This window comes from Rhinolophus hipposideros (genome assembly GCF_964194185.1).
Source record: "Rhinolophus hipposideros genome assembly, chromosome: 7".
NCBI classification, from domain to species: domain Eukaryota; kingdom Metazoa; phylum Chordata; class Mammalia; order Chiroptera; family Rhinolophidae; genus Rhinolophus; species Rhinolophus hipposideros.
Genome location: NC_138053.1, coordinates 72,254,955 through 72,267,731, shown reverse-complemented (window position 1 = coordinate 72,267,731; position 12,777 = coordinate 72,254,955).

Sequence of the window (12,777 nt, the reverse complement as noted above, 5' to 3'; positions counted from 1 at the left end):
CTTTTAGGATTCTCTCTTTGTCTTTAAGCTTTGCCATTTTAACTATAATGTGTCTTGGTGTGGACCTGTTTGGGTTTATCCTGGTTGGAACTCTCTGCACTTCCTGGGCTTGTATGTTGGTTTCCTTCATCAGGTTAGGCAAGTTTTCGTATATTATTACTTCAAATATGTTCTCAATCCCTTCCTTCCTCTCTTCACCTTCGTATTCCTATGATGCGCATGTTGTTGTGCTTGATGTTATCTCAGAGGTCTCTTAAACCATCTTCATTGTTTTTTATTCTTTTTTCTTTCTGTTGTTCTGTTTGGGTGATCTTTGCTAACTCGTCTTCTAAGTCGCTGATTCGATCCTTTGCTTCATCTAACCTGCTGGTAATTCCTTCAAGTGAGTTCTTAATTTCGGTAAGTGTGTTCTTTAGTTCTAACTGGTCGTTCATTATGATTTCTACAACCTTCTTTATGTCGTCTCTAAGCTCCTTAAACATTCTTATTCCCAGTGTTCTGAATTCTGTCTCTGATATGTTGGTTACCTCTGTTTGATTTGGTTCCACTTCTGGAGGTTTCTTCTGTTCTTTTATTTGGGACATGTTTCTTTGTTTCCCCATTCTGGCTGACTCTCTCTCCCTCATTTGATGTATTAGGTAGATCCCCTAGAGTTCTTAGTTCTTGCTGGGTTATTTTATGTAGTATGTGTCCTTTATATTTGACTTGCACTACTTTGTTCTTCGCCTCTGCGTGTGCTCCAAAGGTGACTCTTGTGTTGTGTATATTGTCCTGTTAAAGAAGATCTTTAATTGCTTTTCGCTTGTGAGTATGTGGGGTTAACACCTAGGGTGACTAGTTGTGAGACTTGGCTCTGCCCACCGCAGGGTGTTGTGAGGGTTGACCGCTTAAATGTGGTTTGGCTTCTATGGGCTCTTGTGCCTGTAGAGAATTCCCTCTGGGTGTGTGACTTGTAGGTCAAACCCAGTAGTACTCTGGTTTGGTCTGGAGTTGGCCTCTGCATGTGTTGAATCTTGTGCTTCTTAAGCTGGGTCCTGGTAGGGCAATTTCAGAACAAAGCAAATCACCAAGCACAAAAACAACAACAACAAAGAAAAAATCAAATACATTCACATGTAAAAACAACGGACAACCCCCACTCAACACGCAAAGATATCAAAGATATAAAGACAAAACAAAACAAAGCAAAACGAAAAGCAGCTCCACTCTTGGCTTAAGCCCGCCAAGTAATCTCCAGGTTGTCTTCTGCTGTATCAGAGTCCGTTGCCTATTGTTCAGGCAGAGCCGGTAACCTGGTGCCCAGAGTGTCCTTGCGACTGCAGATTTAGATGCATGGGGCTGAGGGGTCTGGATGGTAGTTTTTACAAAGTCAGTGCAGAAGTTTCTGCCCTTGCCTGCACATATGCACACTGAGAGTAGCGCCACCAGCCGTGTCCAGTTCTCCTGAGTCTTAGGGCACTTCTTCCGTGTGTGTGTGTGTGTGTGTTTGTGTGTGTGTGTGTATGTGTGGCGGGCGGGAGATTTCTGAGCTGCTCAAAGCCGGGAGCTATGTCTGCCGCTTACTGCTGATCTCTGGGAGTGCTTCCGCAGTTGTACTTGCTCCGTCCTAGGCAGGCCAGAAAGGGTGGGGGCTGGGGATGGAGGGGTCTTCTCTCTCCCAGCCCAGCTGTGTCACACTCCTCCCGCAGGCCAGAAAAGGCGGTGGCCATGGGGGTGGAGGAGTCTCCCCTCTCCAAGCCCAGCAAAAACCACACTCTTCCCAGCCTCTTCCCTGGGCCAGAGCTGCCCGCCAGTCCTCCCAGAGCCCAAGCACCAAGGCTCCTCCGCAATCAGACACCACTCCTCAGTTCAGGGGCCAGTCCAAGTCTCTGGAAGGGAGGGGGCAGGATTGAAAAAGGGGGGACGGGAGGGGCCCAGGTATGGAGTCTGTGTTCCCTGCCCACCTAGCTGCCCCCTCAGCGGGAGAGATCAGCTGTGGGACGCAGGGAAAGAGCCCACCTCCTGGCTTTCGTGTTCTCTGTTCCATCCTGGGATCCCCTGCGTCTCTGCAGCTGCGGGTGCCCAGCCGCGTTTCCACCGCCGCAGGTGCGGACTGCGTTTCCACCGTCTAATGTGTTTATTCTTGATATAAGTCCTTAAATCTTTTATTCATATACACATTAAATGTTTTCATTTAAATCTTTTATTTATATACTCATTAAATATTCTATTCCCTGAAATTTATTATTGAATAAAGAGCTAAGTAGGGAGCCACCTTTGTTTATCCCTAGCAGTAGCTAGTTGAATGTTCCACAATATTTACTGAACAATTAGTATTTTCCCATTAATTTGAAAAGCTATCTCTATCATATGCTAAATTCCTATATGCACTTGAAATTATTTCATCAAATGTTACATTAAAATTAAGTTAGAAATAATTAACAAAAAATTACTGTAGTGTGCCAAATATTTGGAAATAGAACAGCAATATACATCTAAATATCCATGAGTCAAAGAAAAAAAATCACAGTGGAAATTATCAAATATTTTAACTGACTTTCAATGACTATTCATTATCAACTTTGAGGGATACATCAAAAATCATTACTAGAGATAAATTTTTATCTTTAAATTACTGCATTAGAAAAAAACCAATACCTATAATACCAATTAATTAAGCATCTATTTCAAGAGATTATACAAATAATGTAAATTAACTGTAAAGAAATTAGAAGAAAGTAAATAATTATAAGAATAAACATTAATGATGTAGAAATTAAACAAACATCAGAAATTATCAACAAGGCCAAAATAGATAACCCCTGATAAAGCTAATAAGAAATAGAAATGATGAGGAACAAATTAATAATATCATAAGGCCAGGAATGAAAAAGAGATCGTCACTACAGATTCTATACACAGTAAAGAGATAATCATATGATGGTATAAATAACTTTATGTCAACAAATTTGAAATTTATGTCAACAAATTTGAAAATTTAGATAAAAAAGACATATTCCTAGAAAAACATGATTTACCAAACAGCTACTGGTCTATATTCCAGCATGTACTAAAAATCCTACAGAAATTTAGGACATGCCACTTTGATACAGTTTTTAGGGTTCCAGTGGCCTGGAGCATGCCAAGTAAAGGAAAAATGATTGTATCTTGAACCCCTTACCACAATAGGCACAGCACTTGTGGCCTCTTTCAATTTTGAAGACAAAATAGATCACTTTTGACAAAGTACTCCAACCCATTTAGTCAGTGACTCAAGTCTCTGAATGTTGAATGGGGCCCAGAGGAAGGCGGCTCTTGTCCAAAGCAGGACAAACTGCAGAAGAAGCTAACATACCACTTACATCACATGACCCAATATAAGGCATGGGCCCCAACTGACCACGCAACTGGAAATGCCTATCAAAATTAGGTTGATCAGATTCAGTAAGTCATAAAGTTGAGCAGGCACTGCAGCATCCATTGATACATTCAGAATTGAGTCAGTAATATCCAGGAATCATAAGTAAACTGAATAGGTGATCCAGAGTCCAGTGTCAATTTCCTGCGTTGTAGGAATTCAGCTCACACCTATGGGCTGTTAGCTGTGAACAGTTGATGGAGGAGAAATACTTTTGGACCTGTTTACAGATGAATTGGTTCAATAATTGACTTTTTACCAAATTACAGGTTAAATCAGGGTATTATTAAAGGGCATTGGTAAGGAGAAATCTGTTAAGTGGGCAGAGCTGATAGAAGTATACTTGGTCCTGAACCTTTTATGGAAGGGGAAGTGACCTGAGGTTTAAAAAAGTGGGAGTAGTTTGGCTAGTTAGCCAACATGCTGAAAAGAGTAATATGGGAAACTGCTTTTGCCACATTCTGTAAGTTTGGGTATGTTACATTTCCATTTTGTTTTGAGATATATTTTTCCCCCTTTATTTCTTCTTTGACCCATTGTTGTCCTGAGTTCCTTGAATTGTCTTTCTACGTCTTCTTGGAGTTCACTGAGCTTAAAATAGCTATTTTGAATTCTTTATCAAGAAAATCACAGATCTTCATGTCTTCTGTGTTGGTGACTGGAAGATTACTGTGATCCAATGGTAGTATCATGCTTCCTTGATTTTTCACGTTCCTTGAAGTTTTACATTTTGGTCTTTGCATTTGAAACAGCATTACTGACTTTAGGAGAGAAATGCCTCTGTCAGTTCTGCTGGTCTGAGTCTGTCTCAGACTTTCCCTGGGTACACCTGCTTCATGCTTCTTGCTCCCTCCTGTGGCAGAATTTTAAAGCTTGTATGCTGTCTTTGGATACAGCAATAAATCACTGACAGCTTCTTTCGTTTTCCCAAAGGTGGCGCTAAAGCTCAAGTTCATGGTTTTTCTCTGGCTTGCAGATTCCAGCCAACTTTCTGCCCATGCCCACTAGCTCTCTGCCAAAGCCAGAGAAGTGACTTTTTGTCAGACTCGGCACAGCTAGGGAAGGGGTGCTCACTCACACAGTCTCACTCCGCCCTCCAATCCCCCAAGAGAAATCACAGGCTAGGAAGATCTCTCTTGACCATAAGCTGTGCTGCGGTGGGGGATGCAGGTAACGACGAGCTGTTTTCTTCCTCTGTCCAACGCATCCAAGTGATTTCTTTTTCTCTCCAACAGTGTGCTGGAAGTTCTCTGGAAATCTGGACTTCCACAAAGTCTCTTTTCATCCTTTGCTGATTGTTTAAGACACTGTTTTACAGGAGGTCCCGGACCACAGCCAAGAAAGAGGAGCTTCTGCTGGTTCATGTGGAGCCACTTGCAGCCTCCACATCAGGTCCATATGCCTATTACTTGACACACAGGTGGGTGAGACTTCTCCTAGGTCCATGGATGCTGGATCCCATAGCCCCCACAAAAGCACTTTTGTCTGTGTATAGATACCAAATTAATATTGTTGGGGGGCTGACAAAAAAAACCCACAAAAACGGGGGACATCTTATTCCACCATGATGCTCACTTCACTACTCTGAAAACCCATTTGGAAGTTTTACATTCATTTTTCTTTTTAAAAAACAGTATATAAAAATATTATTTATGGGGCAGCCGGTTGGCTCAATTGGTTAGAGCGCAGTGCTCATAACACCTAGGTCACCGGTTCGATTCCCACATAAGCTGCACCCTCCACATCTAGATTGAAAAAAACAAACAAATAATGATTTGACTTGAAGCTGATGGGTCCTGGAAAAACACACTGTCCCCTAATAAAAAAAACTGAAAAATGTGAAAATAAATGAAACTAGGGGTTTAAAAATAGAACATATTATTTATTTTGATTTCTGAGTTTTAGTCCCCTCTTAAGTTTGTCACCTCAGGAAAGTGATTCCTTTACCTCACCCTAGTTCTAGTGCTGTTTGGAAGTCATCTTAGAGGCTGGAATAATTTAAAAATTCAATAAAAAATAAGACAAGAAAGGAGACAGAAGTAACACAGAACAGTAAAACAAATAAAAAAACAAGTGTTAACATAATAGATTTAACCCAAAATATATTAGAATGACATTAAAAATAATAGACTGAGGTACTCTAATATTAACAGGTCAAAGAAAACAGAAAGATCCACAGAGACACCAACGGTGGTCCGGTGCGTTCCATGTTTGCAATAAAAATAAAAATAAACATAAAAAATGAAACCAGCAGTGCTTGGATCTTAAAGGACCCTTTGACTATAACAACATTCTGGAGTTCCTCCAACTTCCACGAAAATAGTAACTATTTCTGCATCTGGATGTTATTACATTTCATATTGTTATGCCAAGATGGGACCAGAACTAAACTTGAACACTCAAGATTTATCAGCCACTTGGAACAACGATGCTGAAAAGGAAACTTCTGGGCCTGCTTAGTCTGCAATCTTCTGTGACTTTTGCTACCTGGCCGCATCCTGCCTTCTTCCTCAGCTCCACAAGAATGATTGAGTAACCCCCTAATTTGGAGTTTCCAAGCCAGCATTATAGTTTGACTGTTATATGAGCAAAGGTCACCATTCACAAGCTGGGAAGCAACTAACTAACTGCCCTCAAGTACATACTACCGTCTTGAGTCCGGCATGTTATCTAAGAAAGAAAAGGAGGAAATAATAGCCCTAATAATTTTGTCAGTTTCTTATTTGTGACATATGTAAAATATTTGCCTCTCCAAAAAAATCTAGACTTATCATAATCCTTTCTTCAGCTTGCTGTATCTGGGTTCATTGGGAACATCCTGAATTTTCAGTTCCTTTAGGTAGTCACAAAGATGCCCTCAATTTTAATCTATAATTAGCTTTAAAAAAATTTTAGCAGGTAGAGAGGGGAGATCCAAGATGGCAGAGTAGATAAACACTGTGCCTGCTCCCTTCCATGAACACATTTAAATTACAACTAAACAATCAACCTGGAGAACCATCTGAAGTCTGGCTGAACAGAAGTTTTATAACTAAGGATATAAAGAAGAAGCCATGTCGAGACTGGCAAGAAGGGTGAAAATAAGGAAATGGACTGATCCCACATCCACGTGTGGCAGTTGAGAACCAGGAGGGATAACTTGGACATGGAGGTTCCCCCCAGAGGAGCAAAAGACCTTGCCCCACACTGGCCTCCCCAGGCCAAAGTACTGGTGCCAGGAAGAGGAGCTCCCACAATATGTGGCTGTGAAAAACAGTGTGGATTCCAACCATCTGGATGGGCCTGAAGGCTGCAGGAAACTAGCACATTCTCTTAAACAACCTGCACTCAGACTGTTTCACAGGCACTCACCTTAGGCCCTCGCAGAGGAACAGTAACTCTGGGGAGTGTAAGAGACATACACAGGGCATACTCCTCCCATGCAGCCAGCAGGCGGGCACCATCTTTCCTGTTTTGATACCTCCCCCGCAAGTCAAATCTGAATCTGATTAATCTGGTGAGCTCCACTGCTCCACTCTGCTAACTCCCTGAGACTCTGCTCCACCCAACTCACTCAATACCAGTGGCACTTTCTCTGAGAGCAGACAGCCCCATCCACACGGCACTCTTTCTTGAAAAACTATCAGACCTAGGAGGGCAGCAGCTGGCCTCGGTGTGCTCTGAGAATTTTGCTGAGTAGCTCCAGGCTCAGCACTGGCACCAAACCAGAATCTACATTAACCTGTTGACCACACTCTTCCCTCACTAGTAATTCCCTGAGACCCTGCCTCACCCAACTCATGTACTGCACAAGGCTTTATCAGGAGCTAAACCTTAAGGGAGCTGGCATTTGGCAGCAGGCCTCATAGTGTCCTGGCTTTTTTTGGAGATACCCCAAGCCCAGTACTAGTGGCAGTAGTTCTCAATTTGCAGCATGGCTTCTCCCACGTGCCTCCAACTTTAGCACAGGCAGCGAACAACTGTGGATCTCTTTGTGGGTCTATATTGTAGCTACTACCAGGTAGTCCCTGGCTGGTAATAGACAGTGAATGACCTGGGTCTGCACTGGAGCCTCTCCCAAAAAGCCCCAGCACCAACACAACACACTTCGAGGTTGGCTTCAGACCACAGCAAAGTACTACCCAATTAACCCCACAAGTGGCATGCCCAAAGGGCAGTCTCAACAGGCACCAGAACCCACTGGGGCAAATCCTACTCAGTGGGGTAAGCCCCAAGCACAGCAGCATGTAAGCTGTGGATGCGGCCAAACCCCACAGCCAATCAGCCTGAGGGTCAATCCCACCCACCAATGTGACAATAGCAATCAAAGGTCCACTATAACAGAAGGGCACATAACCCACACAAGGGACACTCCTAGAGCACCTGGAGCAGGTGACCAGGGAGACTGTGCCAGGGCCACACTGGGAAGCTACTACATAAGGTCACCTGGCCAAGACTGGGACACATAGCAGATCCACCCAATACATAGAAACAAAAACAGAGAGGCAGTCAAAATGATGAGACAAAGAAATATGTCCCAAATGAAATAACAAGAAAAAACTCCAGAAACAGAACTAAACAAAATAGAGACAAGCAACCTACCAGATACAGAGTTCAAAACAATGGTGATGAGGATGCTCAAAGAACTTAGTGAGAACTTCAACAAAGAGATAGCAAGCAGAAAAAAAAGAACATAGAACCCATAAAAAATAACCAGTCTTTACTCTCTGATCACCAGGGGGGATGGGGATAGTAGATGAGGGTAAATGGGATCAAATACATGGTGATGGAAGGAGAACTGACTCTGGGTGGTGAACATACAATGTGATAGATAGATGATGTATTACAAAATTGTACACCTGAAACCTATGTAACTTTACTAACTATTGTCATCCCAATAAACTTTAATTAAAAAAAAAAAAGAACCAGTCAGAAAGTGAGGAATAAAATAACTGAAATGGGGTAGCTGGTTAGCTCAGTTGGTTAGAGTGCAGTGCTCATAACACCAATGTCACTGGTTCGATTCCCACATGGACCAGAACTGTGCCCTCCACAACTAGACTGAAAACAACAACTTGACTTGAAGCTGATAGGTCCTAGAAAAACACACTGTTTCCCAATATTCCCCAATAAAAATTAAAAAAAAAAATAACTGAAATGAAGAACGCACTAGAAGGAATCACCAGCAGACTAGATGAAGCAGAGGATTGAATCAGTAATTTAGAAGACAAGGTAGCAGAAAACACCCAATTGGAACAGTAAAAATAAAAAAATAATCCAAAAAATTAGGATAGTTTAAGAGACCTCTGGGACAACATCAAGTGTCACAACATTCACATCATAGTGGTACCAGAAGAAAAGAGAAAGCAAGGGATTGAGAACCTATTTGAAGAAATAATGACTGAAAATTTTCCTCACCTGGTGAAGGAAATAGATATACAAGTCCAGGAAGTGCAAAGAGTCCCAAACAAGAAGAACCCAACAGGCCCACGCCAAGACACATTATAATTAGAATGGCAAAGGTTAAAGACAAAGAGAGAATCCTAAAAGCAGCAAGAGAAAGGCAACTAGCAACTTATAAGGGAGCTCCCATAAGATTGTCAGCTGATTTCTCAACAGAAAATTTTGCAGGCCAGAAGGGATTGGCACAAAATAGTCAATGTGATGAAAAGCAAGGAACTACAAACAAGATTATTCTACCCAGCAAAGCTATCATTTAGAATCAAAGAACAGATAAACAGCTTCCCAGACAAGAAAAACCTAAAGGAGCTCATCACCACCAAACCAGTATTACAAAAAATGTTAGAGAGCCTTCTTTAAGATGGGGGGGAAAAAAGATCAAAATTATAAATAATAAAATAGCAATAGCCATGTATCTATCAACAATTACTTTCTCACGGTGTGAGGGATGTAAAAATAAAATAAAATAAAAAAAAACTAAAAAAAAAAACAATTACTTTCAATGTAAATGGATTAAATGTTTCACTCAAAAGACATAGGAGGGCTGAATGGATAAGAAAATAAGACCCTTACATATGCTGCCTACAAGAGACTCACTTCAGATTGAAAGACACACACAGACATAAAGTTAAGGGATGGAAAAAGATATTTTGTAAAAATGGAAACACACAAACAAAAAATAAAAATAGCAATACTTATACCAGACAAAATAAACTTTAAAACAAAGGCTATAACAAGAGACAAAGAAGGACCCAGTAATGCCACTTCAGGGTATTTATATGAAGACACCCAAATGCTACTTCAAGGGGACATGTGCATCCATTTGGCCATTGCAGAATTGTTTACAATGGCCAAGATGTGGAGGTAGCCTGGGTGTCTGTCAATGGAGGAATGGATAAGAGTAGGTGATACATATATACAGTGGAATATTGCTCGGCCATGGAGGGAATGGGTTCTTGCCATCTGTGGTGGCGTTGACGAACCTGGAAGGTATTGTGCTGAGTACAGTGTAAGACAGAGAAAGACAGATACAATGTGATTTCACTTATATAGGGATTAAGAAGTACAAATTGGTTGTTACACAGTAGTTATGGAGATGTAGGATACGGCATAAGGAATATAGTCAATAATATTGTAATAACTATGTATGATGTCAGATGGGAACTAGATTTATCAGGGTGATATATGGGAAAAAGCAAGGTGAAAAAGGTGACAGGATTAAGTACAAACTGGTAGTTACACAGTAGTCATGGGGATGTAAAGCACAGGGATAATATGGTAATATGCATAACTATATATAGTTCCAGGTGAGTACTAGACTAGTCAGGGGGAATCATTTCTTTCATTATATAAATGTCTAACTGCTATGCTGTACTCCTGAAACTAATATAATATTGAATGTCAACTGTAATTGAAAAATTTAAAAAGTGGGGGAAGATAAAGGGAATAAGAGGTCCAAATTTCCAGGTGTAAAACAAAAAAGTCGTGGGGATGTAATGTACAGCATAGGGAATATAGTCAATAATATTGTGATAGCATGGTACGGTGTCAGATGGTTGCTGGACTTATCAGGGCGATCACTTCTTTAGGTCTATAAATGTTGAATAACTATGGTGTACCCCTGAAACTAATGACATTGTATGTTAGCTATATTTTACTGAAAATCATTTTTAAAAATGTGGTATTTGGGCAAGATTCACAATCTAGAGGGATATCAAAACTAAAACATTAATAAAGTAGTCATATAAGCAAACAACTTTTAGCAGGTAGCAATACAAACCTCATATTAGAGCATAACAATGAAAAGCATCTACTGAAAGTTTACTATATACCAGATAATAAACCAAAATGCTTCCCATGTGTTATAGCATTTGTTTCCCACAACTATTTTAAAGGTGAGCAAATGTTAGTTTAATGAAGTTAAACAACTTGCCCCAAATCACCCAGCTGTTCAGTTGAATAAAGACTTCAACCCAAGCTATCTTTCAAACCAAACACTTAACCACCCTCCTGTCTCTTTCCCAATGTTGCCTTGAAACATATAAAGAGACATCATGAAGGTAGCCAGAACTATTTGTCATTCTCCTCCTTAAGTATAAAGAATCCATTTTAACTCCAGAGAATATCTATAAACCTGATTATTATTAACTGACACAAAACCTGCACCACAGAGAACTGTGTTTTAACACTAACTTTATTCTCTGTCACCTGCCCTTGTAGGTACCTGATTACTGAATGCTCCCTAAGGAAATAACAACATCCAGCAGACTACCATAAATTCCTGATCACTAACTTCTACTGAATCCTATTGATGCTACTGTAATATTACTATGTTCAAGATCCATTTCAAATCTTTTCCATTTTGTTCAGCTTCTGAGATTGCTCCCTCCTAATATGTGTAATTGACTATGGCCCACACCTGGTGACTTGCTTCTCACAAATAGGATACAACAAAAGTGATGAAATGTCACTTCTGAGATTAGGTTACAAAAAAGACTTCGGTGTCTGTCTTGCTCACTCTCTCTTGCGTACTTTGAAGGAATTTAGCTGTCAGTCCCTATGGTGAGTCCCACATAGAGGGAAAGCTTGCAAAGAAGACTAGCATCCTCAGTCGAACAGCCCAGGAGAAACTGAATTCTGTCAACAATCACTTAAGTGACCTCGGAAGCAGATCTTCCCCCAACTGAGCCTTGGAATGACAGCAACACCAGCTGACATCTTGATAGGAAACTTGAGAGACCCTGAAAACCCAGTTAAGTGATGTCTAGATTTCTGACCCACAGAAACTGTGAAATAATAATATTCCTTTAAACCACTACATTTTGGGGCAGTTTGTTACACAGTCTTAAATAACTAATCTTTCAATATCAAACTTCTCCTCCCCAACACACACACACACACTTCTCCTAACCTTGATTTTAGTAGATGATCTGGCCACCTATTTCATGCAAAAAATAGAGGTTTTCCCGTTATGAATTTTCTCAACTTCTTGAAAACAAATCTAACTCCTAAGAGCATCTAATCCATTATTTCTTTCAGTAATAACAGATGTCCTTCCTCCTATCTAAGACTGATTCATTCACCTATCCTCTCAACTTCATCTTCCCTAGTCTCTTCCTCTCTTGTACAATCAGCCCCTTTTTCTCCTGTATTTTTTATCATCTGCTGCTGTGGGATCCTTCCCTATCAGCATTTAAATTGTTTAAGTCTCTCCCATCCCAAAACACAAAAAATAAAACTGGCTTGACCCATCATTCTCTACAGGTACTCTTTTCTCTCCTTCATTTTAATGAGAGTTCTATCATAGTTATCTCAATTTCTTTTGCTAATTATTCCTTAACCTACTTGGATACAGAATTTTCATCCCGCCCTCTGCAGAATTCAACTAAAACTGTTCTACCAAAAACAACCATGATGCTAAATCTAATGGGTCATTCCTGATCTTCACTTGACCAACTTGGCAGCATTTGGCATTGCCGATCATACTCTCTCTTTTGCACCATTGAACTCTTTGATGTCATACTGCTCTGGCTCTCCTCCTTTCTCCAGCTGCCATGCTGTCCTTTCAGGTTCTTCCTTTCCTAGTGAACCGATATACATACAGTGATACTTCTCAGGGATCAAGTCCTACACCCTCTTCCATTCTGACTCTACAGATCAAGAATTCAAATCCAAATGCTTTAGGAACAAGGCAAGTAAAATGAATGATATATTTTTGGTCTATTACAAATGTTGGGGGCTGTGGTAAACCGGACAGCTCATATTTCACATAGAGAGGGCAGTCTCCATTTGGCTCAATCCAATCGTTGTACAGGAAAGTAGCCCTACATGCTGGTTTCCAAAAAGCTTATCTATGTGCAATTTCTTCAACAACTTAAAAAAACACTGTGTGAATAATAATGATGATGATATTATGAAAACACCAATAATCCAATTCAGCC